This window comes from Staurois parvus, unplaced genomic scaffold (genome assembly GCF_062004578.1).
Source record: "Staurois parvus isolate SC_StPar_1 unplaced genomic scaffold, SC_StPar_1.0 ptg000017l, whole genome shotgun sequence".
In the NCBI taxonomy this organism is placed as follows: domain Eukaryota; kingdom Metazoa; phylum Chordata; class Amphibia; order Anura; family Ranidae; genus Staurois; species Staurois parvus.
In genome coordinates, this window is record NW_028317813.1 from 10876767 (window position 1) to 10902335 (window position 25569).

Here is a 25569-nt window from a genome sequence, read left to right on the forward strand (position 1 = left end):
TTTGCTTGTGGGTTAACACATTTTGTTACATATAGATTCACAAAAACAAAAGAACCTACAACTTGTGGCTATATGAAGATTTTTTGGCCATATATAAATACTGATTTGTGATTTATAGTTGCTCAGACCTGAGGAAGTGGGGTTTTGGCCATCATTCTCTTGGCTGACAGCATGCTAAAACCGGCTGTCAGCTGATGTCACAGAACCACTCAAGGCTCTGGAAGGACCCTGACCATATAGTTAGGATCTATCCATCTATCCAGGTGCCTGATTGACAGCTGGTTCCAGCTCTCAGCACACGGCTGAGAGCCAAAGCCAATTGCTCCCACCCCCTCTCCAGCCTGGCGTTCCACTGAGCACTAGAGGAGCAGATCAGAGAGCAGTAACTGACAATCACTACTCTTCAGTCTGAGTAGGCCAAGAACTGAGCAATCAGTGTTCATGGAATGGCTCAGTTCTAAGGCTCAGAGCCACAGAGGGACAGCTATATCATCACAGCAATGCTACAGCATCAACACACTTTACCAAACACTTTCTGGGTGCCCACTCATACACAAGTCACATTTACTCATTAAAATACAAATATTTATTAGGACCATAAAAACCAATAAAAAATGTACAAGCTTTTAAAAAATCAGGTGCCTTTAAATACCACCATAGTAGACTGTTTCACAGTTTATTGTAGCCCCCCCCCCCCTTTCTTTTGTATACTTATTAACACTTTACATCTCCAATTATGTGAACTTGATGTTATAGATTTTTATGAAGATTTATGAGGATGAGGGGGAGTTCCACCATTTATCACTCACAACGCGTTTTATACGTACCAAAACCCCACTTCCTCAGGTGCTGAGCAACTATAAATCACAAATCAGTATGCAGAGCAGGGTGAGACAGCATATTACTGGATTTTAAACAGTATAGACACTTATTTTTAATGTTTTACATAGCTATATCGCAAAAGAGGCCAGCTTGAAGTGATCTAGCAGGACATAATTTTTTAACTATAGTTTTACTTTAAAGGATAAATTCACTTTAAAAATGATAAATAAACGCACATTGTTTTGCAGGTACAAAATGTGCATTTATTTTGAGCCTGTAAAGCATTGTACCAATGATCAGCAGATCGCTGGTGCCATGCAGGTCTCCAGCAGACTGTGAGTTTAATCTGTGTTCTCGTACCTTGTACAAGCAGGCAGTTTAACACTGACAGGAACACTGAATTAACTATCACAGCATCATGATAGATCATTGAGAACTACAAGCCGGCATCCACAAAGGATGTCGGTACTTGTAGTTCATTTATTCATAGAACTCTGTGAATGAATGACACAGCCATGTGGGTGGACCCTTGCATGTCAGCGCTGATTTGAAAAACTGACAGCTAGTACAGGGAACTTCTCCCTGTACTGCTGTCACAGGGAACTTCTCCCTGTACTGCTGTCACAGGGAGAGGGGGGTTGGGGATCGGGCAGTGGCTGCACCAGTGGGAACATGTTATTTGTTTCTCCACTGTGTTACCAAAGGTGAACTTATCCTTTAAATTGGCTGACTGGCTGATTACAAAATTTAATATGTGTGATACAAATTACACATTAATTTGAAATAAATAATTTTTAATAATTGAAATCTAATTGTTTATATCTTTTCCAGCAAACCTGTTTAGACTATATTAGAAGGCTGTATGGCTTACCTCAAATGTTGTGGCTGCTCTTTAGTTAGTTTAGTTTAGTTTAGTTCAGCAGATATAATCCCAACAGCAAAACAAATAAAATGAATAAAATACAGAATGATATAGCACATTTATAAACAAAAACAGTACAGAGAAAATCTAAAATATATGTATAGAAGGCACGAAGTACATGATTTATATTATAGCTAAGATCAATTGGAAAAGCTATCACAGATTTGATTTATGTCATTTGCAGTGAAGGAGTTAATGTGATCATTAAATACTCTTTTATTTTCTTTATTGCCGGAAACACCTAAGGACAATTGCTTCATTAAACCAATTAGGTGTGATTAGTTATTCTAGGCTAGTCCAGCATCAAGAAAACAGCTCTTAGCTACACATTGATAGGATTGTCTCAAGGAATGTTTTGTTTGGATGGCGTTTAATTGCAGACATCTGTATTTAGGCCTAACTTTGAAGGGATCTACTGAAATTGGGTGACATTTGTCTGAAATTGCTGTCTTAAACAAGTTTGTTAAATGATAAAAGAATCTATGAAGTGCAATCACTAATAGGTAAATTAAGGGCATTTAAAGTACATCTAAAGTCAAACTTTTTTTTTGTAGTTTTCAATAGTGTAGTAGTGAAAAGTTAAATCCATTGTCAAAAGTTTTTTGCTGTCTGTTTCCTATTCAGGAAATGTACCTTCACCTCCTGCCTCACAGACACAACTAAAGTAAGAGAAAATGTCTCCAAAGAGGAATTCCCTTTTAAATCTGTCACCAGAGAAAGTGTCCACATTGGAAGATGTTCCCCTATATTAATTCAAATGACAACTCAAAATTTCAGATTTTTCCTGACTTGAATATTTTTAGGGTCAGGAGCAGCTCCAGGTGGGTGCTTAAAGATCCCCAAATTATTTAAATGCACTCATAGCACCCTCAAAATTCAAATGCCAGTATTTGTATGTGTCACAGTGTTCTTTTTAATTCCTTGGACCTGCAAATCCGCTACTGATGCGAGGAGGCTGGGGACTCTTTTTTCTTCTCCTGTGAAGGGATACAGCAGCTCTGGTCGCAAAAGCCAATAACCTTTAGTTAGGCCTGGTAGGCTGGTTTCAGAGGCAGATTGATATACAGCCTCTCTGCCAATGAGAACGCACTGTACCGCCCCTTTCCCCAGCCCGCCTGATTTGACATAGAAAGAAGAGATGCAGCTGGATGGGAGAATGAGAGAGAGAGGAGAGAAATATAGCCCAGCCCAGTTGGGTACAGGGGACAGAATACAAGAGGCAGAAAGATTCCTCAGCCCCTGCTGTGATCCACAAGTTTTGTTTCCCTACACTTGTTCAAGAAAGGGAGAGAAGCAACTTCTGCTAGCATAGTGAGAACATGCTCATTTCTATAGTGTGGGATATAGAAGGCTAGCAGAGTAGCTCAAGAGAACAAGACCATTCATGCTGTATTCTGACACAAGCAAGTCTTTTGGTAACGATCCTCCATGGGACAAAGAGAACACAGACTTCATGCATTCCTGTTTCTTAAAGAGACATTCTGACAGGGAGAAAAGAATGCATGATGTCTGTGTGCTCTGTCCATCCATCCATCCAATCTGTACATTGCTGATGTCACAATACAAGATTAATAAATTAAAAAAAAGGATCTTGTCCTCTGGTGGCATTCTGCTAACCCTGTTTCACACTATCTAGAAACAAGCCAGGAATCTTGCACACCAACTTCCTAAACCCATTCAGTGTAACTGCATCTGAATTTCCTCCGTCCAGGCAGCCCATGTGCAGTGTACCTGTGTGGTTTCATTTCTGGCACCAGCTGGGTTTATTTTAATCCCACAGTCTCTTCAGTTTACACCCAAGTCTTATTTGGTCTATACAAAGGTCTATACAAAGGCCAAAAAGTGTTCCACTACAAGCCATAAATCATGAACAAACATTCACAAACACAAGCCACTCCCATTTGCTGGTCACACCCACTTTTTGCCAAGCCCACAGGTGCAGGTCACAATAACACCCCAACTCATACTTCCCGCATAGCACCCCCAAAAAAAGTGTCTGGAGCCGCCCCTGCTCTATCTAAATGGCTTTAGATACACTTTGGGGTTGATTTACTAAAAAGGCTGTGCACTGAAAGTGCAGTTGCTCTAGATCTGAGGGGAACATGCAAGGAAAATTTTAAAAAATAGCATTTTTGCTTGCACACGATTGAATGAAATAAATCAGTAGAGTTCCACCTCATTTCAGAGCTTCCTCTCGGATCTAAAGCAACTGCACTTGTACTGCACAGTATATTTACCTTTAGTAAATCAACCCTTTTAGGTTGTTAGAAAATTCAATAGGCATAGTTGGAATGGTTTTGTTGATTCCTTATTTTTACCTGTTGTCACTGTTGGCCTTTATAATGGGTAATCTGGTCCAAAAGTGTCTATGTACAAAGAAGGATTGTTCACTGGCAGAATTTCAAATCATAAAGGCATCATCTAGTGTCTATAATTACCCAAATTTACAGCCATCAAAATATTTTTACAAAGCTGAACTCTAGGATGATATAAACAACGGTAATGAATACAGTTTTGTAATCATATATACATCATGCACATTTTTTAAGCATTTCAAGCATCATTAAATGTATAAAACGTAGCCTCTTGCAGTCCTTGTACTGGAGGATTGGAGTGTGAGAGAAGAACCAGCAGAGTGTGAGAGGAAGGAGCCAATCAGTTCATGTATTGACAAGAAGCCTGCTGATAGGAGAGGAAAGCTGAGTTACAGGGGGATGACTTCATTACTGTGCTGCTTCTCCTTTCACTATCTAGTCACAGGCTTGAATGGGTCCAGAACAACCTGGGCTCACAGAAAGTGAATTGAATGATGTTGGTCATAATGAGGATATCTAGTGGCATAAAAAAAGGACTGAAAGGGATATCTCTGGATTGAAGGTAAATATTGCAGAAAAAGGTGGTTTTGTTATTTTATCTTTTAAAGGGCTTTTCATTTTTATCTTATTTTTAGCTTGATTCCTGATGCAACTTACTTTATTCTACGCTAACACAGCTTCCACAGATAAAACTATTGCAGATTTTCTATACATATTAACCACCAGACCTAACATTAAAGTAAATTTCCATCCAAATTGCAAATGTTGCCTTAAAATGGGTAGCATGGCAAAACTGCTTGGTTCACTCCATTGCTGCTGCCAGACTCTGGTGATCCTGGTGAATGTCTACTTTAGATATTGAAATGTCCCCTTCAGGCTCCATTCTGTCAGGCAGGTATAATAAGCCTAATGTAGAAAGCATGCCAAGACTGTGAAATAAAATAAAGTCTGGCTGCCATTCTTACTCGGAAATACCAGATTACCATGCCAAGTACATAAGCTGGTAACAAATGCCATTAACAACCTAAAGGAGAAGTACAGCCAAAGCTTGTTTGACTGTACTTCTGCTGTGGATCACAGCAGTGCAGTTCGTTCTGCACTCCTGTGACCTGTTGGTGAGATGGCTTTACAACGAGAGATATTTTTGGGATATTTAAAAAATTTTTTTAATAAAGGACTTACCAAATGTTTGGGTGTCTTTTTCTCTCATTGATCAAAACTAATTCAATTGAATAGCACTGCTCTGCAAGTGAGGTAGTGTGGGGTTAAAACAGACATAATGTCTCCTCACCGCATGTCAAATCCAAATGCTGACTGCTTCTCAGACAGCAAAGCACATTTTTTTAATGATTATTTTAGATTTTTTTTTGTAACTTTTTTTTATAGCTTCCCTGTTGGGGGGGCCTTTGGTGAAATATCATTTAAGAATGAGAAGGGAGGGCATGTCTCTGCAGTCTCTCTGCTTTTATCCGCAGACATCCTGGGCGTAGCCGGCTCCTACCTGCACCAGAGGCCCCGCTGACCTGATCTCCTGCCTGGGGGGGGGGGGAATCGAGTCGTTCTTATCCACTTCCGGAGTGCCGGATATCCGCGGCCTGGACCCGACCTGTGGCCTATCCTGGGCACCACTGTCCTGCTTCCCAGAGCCCTCAATCAGGTCCTGGGGATCTGGGGCCTGCTGAGGCATGAATACTTGAGCCTGTTCGCCCATCCTTGGGGTGGCGCAGCTCCTACTATGCCTAGGCCCTGATAAGGGATATCTGCTACCTGGGGGGGAACATCTGAGCATTCTATACACCCCCCCCAAAGATCTATCATCCTACACTGCACAGCGTCCCAGGTGTAGATGACCCTGCACCCCACCTGGTCCCTCTACTGGTCTTAGGATCCTGCAGTGGCCCGTGCCTGTGTGGTCTGGGCCTCTGGCCTTAGAGAGGGGCTCCAACTCTAATCGTGGCCCATATCTACCCTCCCCCTTGGAGTGATAGTATCCTGGGAATTCCTCGGGAGGCGTTGTTTGTCATCTGCATATGTACAGTATTGTTTATACTTATTCAGTTACCGAATACCCGTATTTTCCTGCTGGTGCAGATGAGGCTTGGGGATAACCAGAGGCAGAAGATCCGAAACTGCTCAACCTGTCAAAACCAGTTGGCCCACGGGGGCTAAAGAGGTAACAACCATGGCCACACCTTCCTCACAAGAGCCCGACCTACCTGCTGCACTCATGGACTTTATTTCTCTCATGACGGCAATTACCAATTGTTAAGCGGCACTCACCATGAAAATAGAACATCTGCAGACTGACATAGGGCTGATCCAGAGAGATCTTGACACATTCTGGGGCCGAGTGACGGCGGTCGAGCAAAGGGTCAGTGATGTTGAAGACACTCGTGGCCACTAGACTGAGATACATACTGTACAATGCGGGTTAAGGTCAAATACCTCAAGACCAGAGCAGAAGATGCAGAGAACCGCAGTAGGCATAACAACCTCCGCGTAGTGGGTCTTCCTGAAGGGGTGGAGGGCGACGATCCGCCTCATTTTACCGAGAATCACTTTTGCTCCTTGCTGCCTCGAGCCACCTTCTCTAGCTTTTTTGTGGTCAAAAGGGCTCATCGGATGCCAGCCGCCTACCTGGCTCGCCGCCCCGCACCTTTATTTTTAAGCAGCTCAACTACTGGGATCGAGATCTGGCGCCGAGGGTTGCCAGGACCCAGGGGGAACTGCGCTATGAAAATCACAAGTTGATATTCTTTCCCGACTACTTGGTGGATACACGATGGCAGCATCGTTCCTTTGATGCTGTCAAGGCCCAACTGCATGCAAAGGGCCCTACCTATGGTATGCTGTTCCCTGCAAGGCTCAGAGTTCAAGATGGTGAAACCACATGCTTCTTCATCATGCCGGAGGAAACAGCTTCCTGGTTGGAAACCCTACGACCACAGTGCTGATCTTGATGCCCCACTGGAAGAATACTCAATCTGCTACCTTTGTCCCAGTCCTTCTTTTGAATCAGGACTCCCAGTTCATTTATCAAGTTTTTCCTTAAGTCAGTACCCTTGGCTATAGTCAAGTGACCTGCCCCATTAGTTAGGAGGTGGCATCTCTACGACATGTGAGCTCTACGGACTTGCTCTATGTACTCGCTCCACGGACATCCCTATGGCTTGTTGCCTGATTTTGTTCAGGGAAGTATGACTCTCCCAGTTTTGGGAGGAGGGTGGGGGTGGTTTATGTTTTTGGGAGTTTCTAGGTTTTTTTCACTGTTACAAGATACATTTGCTATCTCATGTGGTTCAGTTTATGTATGGTGTCAAGCTGATATATTGGTTCTTCTGATGCATATCTTACAGTTTTATGTTTTCTTCTCAGGATTCAGCTTGAGTGGTCGTGTGAGATGGGGAAACAGCTCTCATTGTTTGAATACTGGTTGTGTGGAGTAATTTAAATGTTTTGACTGACATTCTGCAGTTTAGCCACAAGATGTCACTGTTTTTCTAACACAGCCTCAGACTGGGACTGCATAGATATTTGTATATTCATGAAGAGGTGGGGTTTTCACACAGAGTGGAGAGAGAACAGGAAGGAGAGGGAGAAGCCATGTTTTGGAGCATGTTGAATAAGGGGCCCTGTGAGCAGAGAATCTGATGACATCCAGGTGTGAAAGCATCCCTCAGTAACCAGAGCTGCAGCTAAGTGAAGCTGATTGTGTCCAAGACCCTGATCCTGTTCAGAGAAAGGAAGATTGCTGCCAGGAATGCTGATGAGAGCAGAGGAACTAAGCAGCATATACTGCGATACCGCATGCTTGTTGGAGAGACATTTGTTCTGTTCAGCGTCACCAGCGGATGCAAAGCAGACCCAGGTCAGTAAGATCATGCACGTACCTCATTTCAGTGTTGGCGCCTAGAGACTGAGGCCAGGCCTATAGTTAGTTAGTTAGGGTCTCTGTTTGTGTCAGGCCACAAGTGTTGTTACTGATTATTGAAAGGACTCCACAACTTAAAGTGACATTTCACATTGGAGAGTTGATAAAATCCCACAGACTCAAGCCAGACTGGCATTTTGCTCAGAAGGAATACTCAGGCACGTGCTACAAGACCAGTTATGGGAGAGGGAATACTGTAGATTTGTGTAAGATTGTAAGCTGTTGTGCTGCACCGCAGACTAGCCCATACCTTACACCCATACACTGATTCTTGCTCTTTTAGGGTAATAACAGGTAAGGTGTGGCAGCTTAGTTGTGCCCTCCAGTAGGTAAATTACTTCACTTTCTACCTTCATCCATCAGAAGGCGCCGTGCTGTGCAGCAAAAAGGTCTCAGCCTTTGGGCTGGGTGTATGTAAATTTATTGTATGTTTCCAGCATTTGTGGTTGTGTTTGCCACATCTAAGTAAAATTCTGTTGTGGCAAAAGCTGGAGTTGAGGTTGCTTTCCTCGTTCGTGACTTCATTGTATCCTGGGGAGCCCACCCCGGTACATGGCTTACAACTTGGAGTAGTCGGCAGGATACAGCGACCGTTATGGACGGGAATGCGGCGTGAGATCTTCCCCCGGCGCCAATGGCACTGGTCCAGGATGCGCTGGTGCAAGACCAAGTTGCCCCAACACCGCTGATACAGCTTGCCCCCTCCCTGCCCGTACCAGTAGGGTACATTCCCGTGGGGGTGCTGTTGAGTCACCTGCCAAAATTTGATGGTAAAAATATGACGTTGCAGGACTGAACTGAAAGAGTGCGAAGTGCGGTTAGACTGTGTAACCTGACGTCCGAGCTGCGGGCAGAGGTTGCATTGGGGGCTCTAGAGGGTGACATCAGACAGACAGTGATGGTAAGGCCCGAATCAGAGAGACACCCTAGAGAAAATATTCTCCCTGCTGGAGAGAGCCCAAGGGGGGCGCGCTAAAGTAGTGCAGCTGCGGAGCCACTTCTTCAAGCGACCACAGCAAGAGGACGAGACCCTGATGCAGTACTCCAATGCCCTACAGGAGACGCTAAATTAAATACAGCGAGATCCAGAGGCCATGGGAGCTTTCCGGGAGGTGGACCGGCTACTACGAGACCAGTTCATAGTGGGGCTCTCCAACAAGTTCTTACAGGACAAATTGCAAGAGATGAGCCGGACGGCGCCCAACATGACATTCTACAGCATCTACTTAGCCGCTGTGGAGAGAGAGGAAGAGTGCATACCTGTGGCGAGAATAGTGTGTAGTACCCATGCTACAAGAGGTCAGTCTGCATCTGAAGACTCAGAATCCTTAAAGGATGTGGTCCAGGCCCTGTGGACAGAATTAAGAGGACTTCGGCGGGAAGTGTCCCAGATGAAGGCAGAATCTTCCCGGTCTCCAGAAATGACCTCAGCACCCCACGCCACTCCACCCAGGATAGCTCAGCTGTGGGGGCACGTCAAAAGGGGATCCCTCTTTTGGGCTTGTCGACAGTATGGCCATATGGCCAGAGAGTGCCCAGAACAGATGAAGTCCGAGCCGACGTTAAACTTCCGACCGCCGCAGTAGCTGGGTGTCCTGCGGTGGTACACCAAAAGCTAAGCATATGGAACACAACCAGTATGCCAGCTGCCCCGTTATGGAAGCTGAGTTGGAAGGCCAGAAGGTACGCTGCCTAGTTGATAGAGGGTCGGAGTGCACCCTTATGCCTCTGGAGTTCTTCGAAAGACACTTTGGACATATGATGGAGCCGGAAGACGGGAGCGTCATCAAGCTGACGGCTGCCAATAACAGAGAGATGGACGTCCGAGGAATAGTCTGAATGCGGGTCCAGCTGTGTTGGCAAGACGTCAGCAAGAAGGGGGTCGTGCTGGTGGGTCATTCGTCCTGGAAAGGGATGGACATGACACTAGGTATAAACGTGCTGAGAGACCTAGACCACCAACTTTATGCCAAAGAAGGGCCGAGGTATTGGCAACGGGCCACCACACACTGGCCAACCCAGAAGGTTCTACAGCAGATGGTGAGGAGCTGTAGTCTGTGAAAGGGCGACATGTCCGGTCGACCCATTGGACACGTGAGGGTGCCGCGGAGGACCCCGGTAAAGATCCCACCTCGATATGAGCGAATATTGAAGCTGCCGGTTGGGGCTGGACGACGACTGAATGAACTGGAGGTCTTGATCGAGCCTGCTTACCAAGAAGAAACACAGACTCATCCACTGGTAGCCCGAGCCCTCGCTATTGTGAAGGATGGATTTGTGCCTGTACGCTGCCGCAACGTTGAAGACTGTGAGTTAACCATCCCTGGGAATACCTTGCTGTCCAAAGTTTATGTGTCCGAAGGGGATATTCCTCGATGGAGGAGCTTCACGCTACGGCCAGATAGGAGATCAGCCTGGACCTATGCTGTAGAGGTCCATCAAAGGGAGACCCTGACAGCGGAGTGAAGCGGTCGAGTGATCATGGCCCGGATGGGGGTGAACTGCAAGATCCTGACTCCAGGACAACAGAAATTGCTGGAAGACACCCTTTGGGAGTTTCAGGAGGCCTTCTCGAGACATGATGAGGACTTCGGGTGTGCCTCCACCATCGAACACGAAATCCCCTCCGAAAATGCTGCACCGATCAGGGAACATTACCGACAAATCCTGCCTAAAATGTACCAGGAGGTGAAGGATATGGTGACCAGCATGTTGGAAAACCAGGTGATCCAGGAGAGTCAAAGTCCCTGGACTGCTCCAGTAGCCTTTGTGTGGAAGAAAGATGGGAGTCTCCGTTTCTGCGTGGATTATCGGAAGCTGAATGCCCAGATCGTCCGGGATGCCTACCCCCTTCCGTGGATTGAGGAGTCGTTGCCCGCCCTGAGTCATGCGAAGTTCTTCTCGACTCTTGACCTGGCCAGTGGGTATTGGCAGGTACCGGTGGCCAAGAAGGACAGAGCGAAGACGGCCTTCAGCCTACCTATGGGTCTCTACGAGTTCAACCAGATGCCATTCGGCCTGTCCAATGCCCGGGAACATTCCAGCGGTTGATGGAGCACTGTCTGGGAGATCTCAACTTCGAGTCGGTATTGATATACCTGGACGACGTAGTAGTGTTTGGGGCCTCTTTTGAGGATCACCTCCAGAAACTGCAACAGGTCTTAGGACAGCTGCGAGACCATGGGCTCAAAATCAAGCCCAAGAAGTGCCAACTGTTTCGACAGCAGATAGAGTATTTGGGACATTTGGTCACCCAGGAGGGGGTAAAGCCAATCCCCGATAAGGTGGAGGCCATCCAGAAGTGGCCCCAGCCGAGTACACTACGAGAGGTGCGGGCGTTCATTGGACTGGCCGGCTACTACAGGAGGTTTATACGCAAGTTTGCTCATTTGGTGGACCCGTTAAATGAGTTATTAAGAGGCACTGCAGGGGGCCCGAAGAATCGTCTCATCAAGTGGGGACCCCGGCAACAAGGGGCCTTTGAAGCAGTGAAGGGGACGCTGATTAGTGCCCCGATTCTGGCTTATGCGTGGTTCGACACCCCATTCCTGCTGTACACTGACGGAAGTCTACATGGTCTGGGGGCTGTGTTATCCCAAGTCCAGGATGGACGTGAGAAAGTCATTGCCTATGGCAGCTGGGCTCTGAGGGAGTCAGAGCGCAACCCTGACAACTATAGCTCCTTTAAATTGGAACTACTGGCACTGTTGTGGGCCATGTCCGAAAAGTTCGCGGAGTACCTGACCGGTGCAAAGGTGACCGTGATGACGGACAACAACCCGTTAGCACATCTGGAAAATGCCAAACTCGGTATGCTTGAGCAGAGGTGGTTGGCTCGCCTTTCTAAGTACCAATACTGCATCAAGTTCCGGTCAGATAGGGAGAACGGCAACGCTATCGCACTCTCTCCCGAGTCCCTGTAGGGTTGTCGGCTCAGAGTGCCGATGAGGAGCTAGAGGATACTGAAACTCCTGACCTTGGTCGATTACCCATGTTCCAGGACATGGCACATTCAAGTGGGGTGGTGTCCGGGATGCCAATGATGCTGGGAAAGACATTGAGTGATTGGGAGAGGGTCCAGGATAGCTGCCCGGACCTGTGGAAAGTGAAAGAATGGGTCCGGACCAAGATCTGGCCTCGGTCAGAAGAGCGGGATCGTCTGACTCCCGAGGGCCAAAAGTTGTTGAGGCAGTGGGATAAGCTAACTGTTACCCAGGGCCTCCTGTGTCGGACCATATACTTGCAGTCAGAGTTGCAGTACCGGTGACAGATTGTCATCCCCCCATGTCATTGGGACCGGAGGCTGCCCGGGAAGCCCATGAGAGGGGTGCCCATTTTGGGAGCGATAAAACGTTCAAGTGGCTCCAACGGCTCGTGTACTGTCCCGATTTGGCAGACATGGTGGCCGAGGAATGTCTTAAGTGTCGGCCCTGCGGGCTGAGTAAGAGTACTGAACAGCGGGCTCCTGTCCAGGCCATGCGGACATCAGCACCCCTAGAGATCCTTATGATCGATTATGTACAGATTGGGTACTCTACCTCGGAACACTCGTACTGTCTAGTCATGACAGATCATTTCAAAAAGTATGCGGTGGCTGTACCCACCAGAGACCAGACGGCAGAGTCGGCCGCTGAAGCGGTCTGTAAACACTTTATACAGATGTTCGGGTGTCCACAGAGAATACATTCGAACCAGGGGGCATGTTTTCAGGGTACTCTAATGAATGGGTTGTACCAACTGTATGCGATCGAACGTTCCCGCACCACCCCCGTATCACAGGGAAACAGGGCGTGCGAGCGGTTCAACCGCACCTTGCTCCAGATGCTGCGGACTCTGGAGGACCGCCAAAAAGCTCGGTGGCCCAAATACCTACCTGAACTGATGTGGGCCTATAATAACAGGGTACACAGTACCACCGGATACTCCCCACATATGCTCATGTTTGGGAGAGCCGGACGGGAGATTGAAGATCTCCACATGCCCGATCCGATGGAGCCACCACCAAGAAATACTACTGCATGGGCGCAAGAGCACTGTTGCTGGCTGAGAGCGATCCACAAGGTTCTGGGGGAGCGCCTTAGACAAGTGGTATACCCCAATCCAAGACCAGTGCAGAAGGAGGGGTATGCCCCGGGTGATCGAGTGATAGTCAAAGCCAAGCAGCCATCTGGAAAGTTGGATGGGCGGTGGGAGGCGGTCCCATACACGGTGAAGAGGAGGGTAGACCCTGCCATCTCGGTCTATGAGGTAGAGCCAATAGGGATTGGGGGCCCCTCACGAAACTTGCACCGTAACATGTTGTAATTTTGATGAATCAGTGTGCATGGAGGGGATGGCTCCTCCTGCTCAGAGTACAGAGGAAATCCCCTTAGAGGAGGGGGAGGAATGGTGGGTTGTCCCTGCCTTGGTACCAACAGAGGCTCCAACCATAGCAAGTTTGCCACCAAGGGAAAGTGTTGAGCGGTCAGCAGCTCCTCTCCCAGTAAATGTGCCTGACGTCCCCAGTGCTTCTGAGCCTGTCACTCTACGAAGGTCAACAAGGCCCAATGCTGGTGTGCCCCCACAGCGTTATGCCCAGAATGAGTTTGTATGGGGAGGGTTGCCGAGGACGACAACCTCTAGTGGGGTGGCATGTGAGATGGGGAAAAAGCTCTCATTGTTTGAATACTGCTTGTGTGGAGTATATTAAATGTTTTGACTGACATTCTGCAGTTTAGCCACAAGATGTCACTGTTTTTCTAACACAGCCTCAGACTGCATAGATATTTGTATATTCATGAAGAGGTGGGGTTTTCACACAGAGTGGAGAGAGAACAGGAAGGAGAGGGAGAAGCCATGTTTTGGAGCATGGTGAATAAGGGGCCCTGTGAGCAGAGAATCTGATGACATCCAGGTATGAAAGCATCCCTCAGTAACAAGGGCTGCAGCTAAGTGGAGCTGATTGTTTCCAAGACCCTGATCCTGTTCAGAGAAAAGAAGATTGTTGCCATGAATGCTGATGAGAGCAGAGGAACTAAGCAGCATATACTGCGATACCGCATGCTTGTTGGAGAGACATTTGTTCTGTTCAGCGTCACCAGCGGATGCAAAGCAGGCCCAGGTCGGTAAGATTGTGCACGCACCTCATTTCAGTGTTGGCGCCTAGAGACTGAGGCCAGGCCTATAGTTAGTTAGTTAGGGTCTCTGTTTGTGTCAGGCCACAAGTGTTGTTACTGATTATTGGAAGGACCCCACAACTTAAAGTGACATTTCACATTGGAGAGCTGATAAAATCCCACAAACTCAAGCCAGACTGACGTTTTGCTCAGAAGGAATACTCAGGCACGTGCTACAGGACCAGTTATGGGAGAGGGAATACTGTAGATTTGTGTAAGATTGTAAGCTGTTGTGCTGCACCGCAGGCTAGCCCATACCATACACCCATACACTGATTCCTGCTCTTTTAGGGTAATAACAAGTAAGGTGTGGCAGCTTAGTCGTGCCCACCAGTAGGTAAATTACTTCACTTTCTACCTTCATTCATCAGAAGGCGCCGTGCTGTGCAGCACAAGGGTTTCAGCCTTTGGGCTGGGTGTATGTAAATTTATTGTATGTTTCCAGCATTTGTGGTTGTGTTTATTTGCCACATCTAAGTAAAATTCTGTTGTGGCAGAAGCTGGAGTTGAGGTTGCTTTCCTCGTTCGTGATTTCATTGTATCCTGGGGAGCCCACCCCGGTACACGGCTTACAACTGCAACTCACTTTTTAAACACCTACTATATAGCACCCCCTGATCTAAAGTGTATCTCTTGGAATGTGCGGGGCCTCAACTCCCCCCGTGAAGCGTTCCTTGGCCTTCCAGTTTCTCAAATCCTATAATTCACACATTTGTATTTTGCAAGAAACTCACTTGACGGGCCGTAGAGTGCTGGGCCTGAAGAGAGCTTGGGTCAGTCACTACTACAATGCTACCTATTCTTCCTATGCCCGAGGAGTTAGTGTCCTTATTCACAAATCAATGCCATTCACTCTCCTCCATCTCAGGCTGTATCCCGAGGGCAAGTATGTTATGATTCATGCAATGATCAACTGCTTTGAAATGGTAATTGTTTGCCTATATCTTCCGCCTCCTGCTTCCGCATGTTCGTTGGCTGCTTTGGCCCCGCTCCTGGCCTCATATCGCACACCCCATGTTCTTCTTGCTGGCGATTTTAACCTTTCCCCAGATCCTAATGTAGACAAACTATATGCTGAAGCCAGCAGGGAGTCGGAGTTGGCCAAGTGGGCTGGGCTTTACCAGTTCACGGACGTGTGGAGGTGGAAAAATCCTGAGACCAGGGCCTATACAAACCACTCGGCAACATATAGAACAATGTCTAGAATTGATATTTGCTATGTTACACCTCCACTCTAAGCAAGGGTGTGGGAGTTCTCCATAATTCCATGAGAGATATCTGACCATGCTCCACTTCTCCTTAGCTTGAATATTTCAGATGCCCTGGGAGAAAAAATCTGGAGGCTATCTCGGTATTAGATTACTGACCTTGACGTAGAACCCCCTATGGGACAGGCACTGGAGCAATACTGGGTCTCTAATGAGGATACTGCTGTACCTACTACTACTTGGGAGATTTGTAAGGCTACTGTTAGAGGACAGTACTGTACCCTGATTGGGGGATTACAGGGTAGACGACTGTCGGAGGTGGAATTGGTAGACCAGAGGGTGCAGGAATCTGAATCCAATTATGGGACCAATCTGGATCCTGTTACTCACCACAACTTACAACTGGCTGTTAGAGAGGCTTTATTGTTACACACGGAGGCCTTCAGGAAGGTGATGCTCCATCAAAAACAGCATATTTTTAAACAGGGGGATAAAGCAGGACACATACTGGCTTTGCTGACTAGGAAACAAACTGCCTTGACTACTGTTGTCCTTATACAGGCTGAGAGTGGTTCTAGGATCCCTGATCCAGTCTTAATCAACCATCGTTTGCCAACTACTATGCAAAATTGTATTCCTCCAAAGTTGCCTACACATTGCATTCTATAAAACATACAGTATATTGAACAACTGGCTCCCCGCTTCCAAACACTTTTAATGGACTACTTGAGAAGGGAAACTTTCCCCATTCTATGCTCCAAGTGGTGATAGTGGTGATTATAAAGCCTGGGAAGGACCCAGCTCAATGCTCCTCTTATCAGCTGATCTCCCTGTTGAACACTGGTGCGAAAATACTTGCTTAAGTGCTTGCTGAGCGGCTTTGCTCAGTTATCTCTACGTTAGTGCACAATGATCAAACGGGCGTTATGCCAGGTAAAGGCACTGACATTAACATACGGAGACTATTCACCCACATTGCTATGGCTCGGGACAACGATGACCCGGGTGTGGTGCTATCCCTGGATGCCGAAAAGGCCTTTGATTCAGTCGAATGGGAATATATATGGGAGACCCTGAGATGTTTCTGATTTGGCCCTAATTTTATTTCATGGGTCCGATGCCTGTTCAGTGCGCCGTTCGCGAGAGTACATACAAACAATATTCTTTCTCCCCCATTTGCACTCCATAGGGGCCCTCGGCAGGGTTGCCCACTTTCTCCAGGCCTGTTTGCCCTGGCGATCGAGACCTTGCATGGGCTACCGGTGGGTGACTGGGAGAATAGAGTTTCCCTGTATTCGGATGACACTCTCTTGTATCTGTGACTGCAATTCATCTCTTAGAGCGGCACTGGACCTTATCGATCGCTTTGGCAGTTATTTCGGGATACGCATCAATTGGGAGAGGTCAATATTATTTCCTCTTGCGCCGGGACCTTTGCCTGACATTACTTTTGCCCTTATTCAATCAGTTTCCAAATTTAAATACTTGGGTGTACTGATGGAGCGAGACCTGACAAAATACCTCTCAGACAAGCTTCACCCTCTCCTACAACATCTGCAGACTAAATGTAATGCCTGGTCTTCCCTTCCTATTAGCACCATAGGCCGAGTAAATCTTTTTAAAATGATATTCCTTCCTAAGTTTATCCACTTTCTTTTACATACGCCGGAACAAATCCTGCAATCCTTTTTCCGTCGGGTGGATGGTGTTGTCTCTGTGTTTCTCTGGGCTGGGAGGGCCCCTAGACTTTTCTGATCTACCTTGCACTTACGCATTAATCGGGGCAGCCTGGCACTACCTAAGCTGCTTTTATATTATTGGGTGGCTGTTCTGGTCACGGTGCGCTGGTGGTTCTCCTGGCCTAGGAATAATGCAGCGGTGATCCTGGAGGAGACGGTATTGGGCTCTTATGCAGAACTTCGTAACCTGCTTTATAGAGGACCAAAGTCGGCCATCACTTCTCCCATGCTGACAACCCTGAAGGTGTGGAGACAGGCTAGGAATCAGTACAGTGTAAATAACATATACTCCCCTCACGCGCCGCTCTGGGGCAATCCTGCACTCCCTAATCCGCACACGATACCGGATCCTATGTTGTGGGCTCGGTATGGAATCATAACGTTGAGCCATATTATGTCTAGTGGTGTCCTGCTCTCCTTTGATGAACTCAAACATAACCATGGCTTGCCTAACCGGATGTTTTTCAAGTTTCTACAATTGAGACACGCTGTGGTCGCCCAATTTCCTTCTCCCCCTGACATACAGACTGACCCTCTAGAAAACTTGTTGTTAACGGAGGACTTGCCTAAACCTTTATCCTCTCTCCATTCCTTGTTGCTACCCCTATCTACCCCTAGAATGCAGTCGCTTTGCAGTAAATGGCATGCAGACCATCCATCCCTGTTGGAGGATGATTGGGAGGATTGCCTTTTACAATGCCTCCCTGCCATTATCTCAGCCAGGGACCGGTTTATACAACTAAAATTTATGCATAGAGTATATTACACCCCGCTGTGACTGGTTGCAATCTATCCTAGTAGATTGGCAACGTGTCTTCCCTGTGATATGGCGGAAGGCAAGTTTCACCATATGTTCTGGGAATGTTCGAGACTACGTCCCTTTTGGACCAGGGTTTTAGATACTATTAATGTTGTGGGTAAACAATACATTCCCATGGATCCGCTGATTATGTTGTTAGGCCTTATTGACCTTGTGGAAGCATCTAAACATAGCAAACTGTTTTTCTTTTATTCTCTCTATTACTCTAGAAGAGAAATTTTGTTGAGATGGAAGCTGTCTACCCTGTCCACGGTTTTGCGTTGGCAAAAGTCGGCAGTCAACGGTGCACTTCCCTTGTATAAACTTACATGCACAAGTCGCAATTGTCCAGCTAAATTTGATAGAATATGGGCTGGCTGGGTGGGTGGAGGCACAGGGCCTTACGGTATAATCATTGATGTAATCATTGGTATTTCCACTTGAGGTTGTGACCAGTGTGTATTATTCATTGGACTTTTTACTATTTGTGTTACCTTCCTTTTTCTTCACCCCTTTTCTCCCCCCCTTCCCCTTCTTGCCCTCCCCGCTCTTTTTTCTTCATGCTCCAGCTCATGCCCTGTGATTTTCTCCTAAACTTTTTTCTTTTGTGGTTTGTTACCATCTCAACCGTAATATGTATGCGATTCTGACTCTGCTCCGGTCAACAGGTTGATTCTGAATTTAGTTTCAGCACTGGAAGTTTGTATGTACTGCTTATCTACTGTATGCCACAAGCTTGACTGTTCTCATGTACCTTGGTTTGTTTCTACTTTTGTACGATTTTAATACACGCAACTGTTAAAAAATAAAGAATGAGAAGGGATTGAGGTAGGGTTGCCACTGCATCCCTTTAAAACTGACCACATAATAATTACACAGGTTCTGAGGCTAATTTAACTCAAATAAGGCACTAAGTGAGTTTAATTACCAACTTAATCAGCCACAGAACCTGTGTAAATAATGTGTTCGGTTTTAAAGGGATGAGGTGGCAACCATAGACTGAGGACATAGATTCCTCAGTTGCTTCCTTTGCAGCCTCAGATGCACTGGACAGTGAATGAATGGGAAGCTCTCTGAGGCCTTCTATTCATTCATAAACTGCAATATGCTTCAGTGATGAATGGACCAGGAGCAACTGGTCCCTGCAGCAGCCAGCACGGGAGGAGAGGAGGGAAGCCGGCAGTGCTAGGAAGAAAGGGGCACACGGGGGGGTCCAGACAGTGGGGGGGGGATCTTAGATCTTAGAACCAATCCCCCTGCAGCGCAGCCTAACGGAGCAGGGGGATCCACAAGGGTCACAAGTGTCAGCTATGAGACAGTACGGCTGGCCCTCCTGCTCAGCACCTGTTTTGAACTGATGGGGCCTAGGCCCAGTGCAGTAGAGCCAGCTGTACTGCCTTATCCGTGGTCCTGTAGACCAGTGTTTACCGAATTTAGTTCAGCATCTTTAAATGTGTTCAGTTGTCTGTTTATTGATTCATGCATTAACTACCTTGCCATATTACATCTATTTAATCTACCATCCAATTCCTTGTGCCCTGTTTTCTGTGTACTGTTAAAGAGTGGTAGCATACTAAAGCATGAGTTGCACAGGTGTGAGTGGCCTTCAACCTAAAACCAGGTTTATCAGTGGGGAGCAGTTTAAAGAGTCATAGTAGAACAGAGAGCCCGTCACGTCAAGCGGTTCCTGCGGGAGTAAGCGCTACAAAAATAATAACGTTGACTTATTAACACATACATTTTCTTTGCATGTGAAGTGTTTTCACCTGGCGACACGTTTGTGGAAATTTAACACCCTGTTCAATATATTTTCAGCTGGTGGAAAGGCTATTTTAGACCAAAATGTGTGAACAAGGCAAAAACGGATTTTTGTCTGTACAAATGCCGTTTGAGGGGGTCATTAGACCTACCAAGGTGGAGGAACAAATGTCAGGAAGTGAAGAAATGTGGATTTCTCCAGTGAGATTTAAATGTTTTAACATTTGTGTATTTCAATTATCAGTTATTAAATGGGCTAAGGTGAAGATGCATTTTGTGCATTTTTTTTACAGCATTGGTGAACCACATGTACTATTCAGATCCACGTTATATTGGCTTTCTGTTATTTGTTTTGCTGGGCCCATTTTTCACCTAAAATAGCCAAACCATTTGAGTTGTTGTGGGTTTTCTTACCCTTTTGCTATGAGAATGTACATCCCTTGATAGTTGCACAGATGTTTACAAAAATTTTATTTTTAATGAAATTATTTAAAATCATTATTAGAGCACACAAATGCATCATAACTTTCAAAATTGTTGCTAAAACATAAACAATAAAGCCTTAAATGTTAATACATAATAAACATTTGTAAATGTGCCTTTTTGCATAAAATGTGAAAATGGAAGGAAAGAAAAACTGTACATATACATAGGCAACTTAAAGTGTATGTATAGCCAAAAATGTATTTCCTTTATATACACTTTAACCACTTGCCCTCCTGAAGATTTACCCCCCTTCCTGACCAGGCCATTTTTTTGCGGTTACAATGCTGCGTTACTTTAACTGACAATTGCGCGGTCATGCAATGCTGCACACAAATTAAATTTATATCCTTTTTTCCCTTGAATAGAGCTTTCTTTTGGTGGTATTTCATCGCCTGTGCGTTTTTTATTTTTTGCGCTATAAAAAAAAAGACTGACAATTTTGAAAAAAATATATATATTTTTGACTTTTTGCTATTAAACATGTCCAGTAAAAAAAATGTAACAAATCAAATTTCATCATAAATTTAGGCATATGCAGAGCCATGCAAAGCAGTGTGTAGGAGCTGACAGGGGAGAGAACTGTATTGTTTACATACAGTTCTCTCCCTCCGTTGGTAATGGTCCTCGATCCCTGGGTGCCGGCGAGTAATCACCGGCCGGGACTCGGTGATTGACAACAGAGGCCACGAATAGCATCGCGGGTTGGGCACGCGCATGGCTCGCACACGCCCCCTACCCAGAATTGCAAAATCACGTATATATACATCATTTTTCGCACCCCTGCCGCCGTGTAGCAGTATATCTGCTATAGGATGGTGGAACAGCGGTTAAGCTAAAAACCTTGAGGCTAGCTTCACATTTCTGCATTGTTGTAATTCACAATCTGCAGTGTAGTGAGGTTCATTTTCGAACAAACCTTGTCAGTGCATGTCAATGCATATGCATTTCAGTACACAGCAATGCACAGATGGGAACCATCATCGTATTGTAAAAAAGGTTCATGTCTGAGTTTATGTACATTGTGGTATATTGGCACTTCATTAAATGAGAATGGGTTGCTATAATACAATGCAGGTGTAGCGCTACCCCTATAGGAGCCACTGGTTAGGATGGGTCCTCTGTTCTTTGCCTCAACCTCCTTAAAAGAAAAATATGGCCCTTACGGGCTAGGGACTCTCACCCCTCTGAAAGTTAGTACAGATTGTTGCAAACTACATTGCTCAAAAAAATTAAAGGAACACTTTTTAATCAGAGTATAGCATCAAGTCAATTAAACTCCTGGGATATTGATCTGGTCAGTTACGTAACAGAGGGGGTTGGTAATTAGTTTCAGCTGCTTTGGTGTAATGAAATTAACAACAGGTGCACTAGATGGGCAACAGTGAGACGACCACCAAAACAGGAATGGTTTTACAGGTGGAGACCACTGACATTTTTTTCCCTATTCAACTTTTCTGACTGGTTTTCACTAGTTTTGTGCTTGGCTAGGGTCAGTGTCACTACAGGTAGCATGAGGCGATACCTGGACCCTACAGAGGTTGCACAGGCAGTCCAACTCCTCCAGGATGGCACACCAATATGTGCCATTGCCAAAAGGTTTCATATGTCTCCCAGCACAGTTTCAAGAGCATGGAGGTGATTTCAGGAGACAGGCAGTTGCTCTAGGAGAGCTGGACAGAGCTGTAGAAGGTCCTTAACCCATCAGCAGGACCGGTATCTGCTCCTTTGTGCAAGGAGCACTGCCAGAGCCCTACAAAATGACCTCCAGCAGGCCACTTCTGTATATGTCTCTGACCAAACAATCAGAAACAGACTTCATGAGGGTGGCCTGAGGACCCGACGTCCTCTAGTGGACACTGTACTCACTGCCCGGCACCATAGAGCTCGATAGGCATTTGCCATTGACCATTAGAATTGGCAGGTCCGCCACTGGCACACTGTGCATTTCACAGATGAGAGCAGGTTCTCCCTGAGCACATGTGACAGACGTGAAAGGGTCTGGAGAAGCCATGGAGAATGTTATGCTGCCTGTAACATTGTTCAGCGTGACCATTTTGGTGGTGGGTCAGTGATGGTCTGGGGAGGCATATCCATGGAGGGACGCACAGACCTCTACAGGCTAGACAATGGCACCCTGACTGCCATTAGGTATAGGGATGAAATCCTTGGACCCATTGTCAGACCCAACACTGGTGCAGTGGGTCCTGGGTTCCTCTTGCTGCACGACAATGCCTGGCTTTATGTGGCGAGAGTATGCAGGCAGTTCCTGGTGAATGACGGAATTAATACCATTGCATGGCCCCCACGCTCGCCTGACCTAAATCCATTAGAACACCTCTGGGATATCATGTTTCGGCCCAGCTGATGTTGCCAGGTTGCACCTCAGACTGTCCAGGAGCTCAGTACTGCCGTGGTCTAGACCTGGGAGGAAATACCCCAGGACACTATCTGTGATCTCATTAGGAGCATGCCCTGACATTGTCAGACATGCATACAAGCACATGGGGGCCATACAAACTACTGAGTACCATTTTGAGTTGCTGCAATGAAATCTCAGCAAAATGGACTAGCCTGCTGCATCATTTTTTTCACTTTGATTTTCGAGGTGTCTTTGAATTCAATTCCCTGTAGGTTGATGATTTTCATTTCCATCAAACAATGGGGCATCCTTGTGTTCCTAACACATTGCCCAGTTCATATCAGTATAGGCATCCAGCATGATACTTTTCCCCATTGAGATCTGATGTGTTTTCAAAGTGTTCCTTTAATTTTTTTAAACAGTGTATGTATCTCATGATCCACAAAATTGCAATGTTGAAATGTACATGAAATTGGTCCATTTTCTGCAATGTACATTTTGAGTTTTTTGTATTTACAGTGTCCTTCCCTTTGAACCCCTGAAGAAGCCTATCTGGTGAAACATGCTGGAACACGACACCTTCCTAGTATTGATATTCAATAGTGTGCTGTATTTCTCACATTATGTTGCACATCATTTTTGATTTAGGAAGGTGTACTGGGGTTCACTGTACTGACTATTTTCATATACTTGTAAATTGATTTTATGGGGGCAATCTCTAATTTTTAACCTTTGAAATAAAACACATGGGTTTTTATGGATTTTTTTTGTGTGAGTGTATTGAGGGTGAGCAGGCACCTAAAAAGTCCCAATATGCATTGTATTCTTCATTTGTCTCTTCAGTGAGGGATGTGGTGCTGATGGATCAACTATACCTGATACTAGTTTTAAGTATACTGGAAAGCATATTGCAGAGTCTTCAGTGCATTTGGGTGGGTGGTGGAATATGCTTAATGTACTAGGGTGCATGATGCAGAGTCTTGTGTGTATAGGAGTAAATGTTAGGGTGTGCAAATGTATTGGTTGCATGATAAGAGTTTGAGTTTGTTGAGATTTATGGTAGGTCATACCAAGTGTATTGTGGTGCATGCAACAGAGTCTTGAGAGTATTGTCATGTGTGGTGTAGAAGTGCATTTGGGTGGATGGTGGGGTATGCTAAGTGTATTGTGGAGGATGATGCAGAATCTTACAGTGAGGAACAGAAGTATTTGAACACCCTGCGATTTTGCAAGTTCTCCCACTTAGAAATCATGGAGGGGGTCTGAAATTCAGATTGTAAGTGCATTCCCACTCTGAAAGACAGAATTTTAAAAACAAAATTCCGGAAATCACATTGTATGATTTTTAAAGAATTTATTTGTCTTGCACTGCTGAACATATGTATTTGAACACCTAAGAAACAGCAAGAATTCTGGCTCTCAAAGACCTGTTACTGTGCCTTTAAAAAGTCCACCTCTACTCCACTCATTAATTTAACTTAGTAGCACCTGTCTGAGCTCTTTAAAGACACCTGTCCACCCCACAGTCAGTCAGACGCCAACTACTACCATGGTCAAGACCAAAGAGCTGTCAAAAGACACCAGAGACAAAATTGTGGACCTCCACAAGGCTGGAAAGGGCTACGGGGCAATTGCCAAGCAGCTTGGTGAAAACTGTTGGAGAAATTGTTAGAAAATGGAAGAGACTAAAGACGACTGTCAGTCTCCCTCGAACTGGGGCTCCATGCAAGATCTCACCTCGTGGGGTATCACTGATGATAAGAAAGGTGAGGAATCAGCCCAGAACTACAAGGGAGGAGCTGGTCAATGACATGAAGAGAGCTTGGACCACAGTTTCAAAGGTCACTGTCGGTAGAACACTACACCGTCATGGTTTCAAATCATGTATTGCACGAAAGGTTCCCCTGCTCAAGTCATCACATGTCCAGGCCCATCTGAAGTTTGCCAATGACCATCTGGATGATCCAGAGGAGGCATGGGAGAGAGTCATGTGGTCAGATGAGACCAAAGTAGAACATTTTGGTCTAAACTTCACTCGTCGTCTTTGGAGGAAAAAGAAGGATGAGTTGCATCCCAAAAACACCATCCCTACTGTGAAGCATGGGGGTGGTAACATCATGCTTTTGGGGTGCTTTTCTGCGAAGGGGACAGGACGACTGCACTGTATTAAGGAGAGGATGAATGGGGCCATTTATTGTGAGATTTTGAGCAACAACCTCCTTCCCTCAGTCAGAGCATTGAAGATGGGTCGTGGCTGGGTCTTCCAACATGACAACGACCTGAAGCACACAGCCAGGATAACCAAGGAGTGGCTCCGTAAGAAGCATATCAAGGTTCTGGAGTGGCCTAGCCAGTCTCCAGACCTAAATCCAATAGAACATCTTTGTAGGGAGCTGAAACTCCGTGTTGCTCAGCGACAGCCTTCGAGACCTGACAGATCTAGAGGAGATCTGTGTGGAGGAGTGGGCCAAAATCCCTGTTGCAGTGTGTGCAAACCTGGTCAAGAACTACAGGAAACTTTGACCTCTGTAATTGCAAACAAAGGCTTCTGTACCAAATATTAACACTGATTTTCTCAGGTGTTTAAATACTTATGTTTAGCAGTGCAAGACAAATAAATTCTTTAAAAATCATACAATGTGATTTCCTGAATTTTTTTTTTTTTTAATTCTGTCTCTCAGAGTGGGAATGCACCTACAATGTGAATTTCAGACCCCTCCATGATTTCTAAGTGGGAGAACTTGCAAAATCGCAGGGTGTTCAAATACTTCTGTTCCTCACTGTATTATAGAGGTCCACATTAGGGATTTATGGTAGGACATGCCAAGTGTATTGTGGTGAATGTTCCAGAGTCTTGAGTGTATTGGCATTCATGGTATAGAATCTTGAGTGTATTTGGGTGCAAAATAGTATGTGCTAGGTGTATTGGCCTGCATGCCATAGGATGTTGTGTGTACCATTGTGCATGCTGCAAAGTTTTGAGTGTTACAGAACACGATTTCCTTTCCTTTTAAGTAGAAAACTCTTTTTAGTCACAATTTATTGGGGATGAATCCTCCATACATAGAAGCTTAA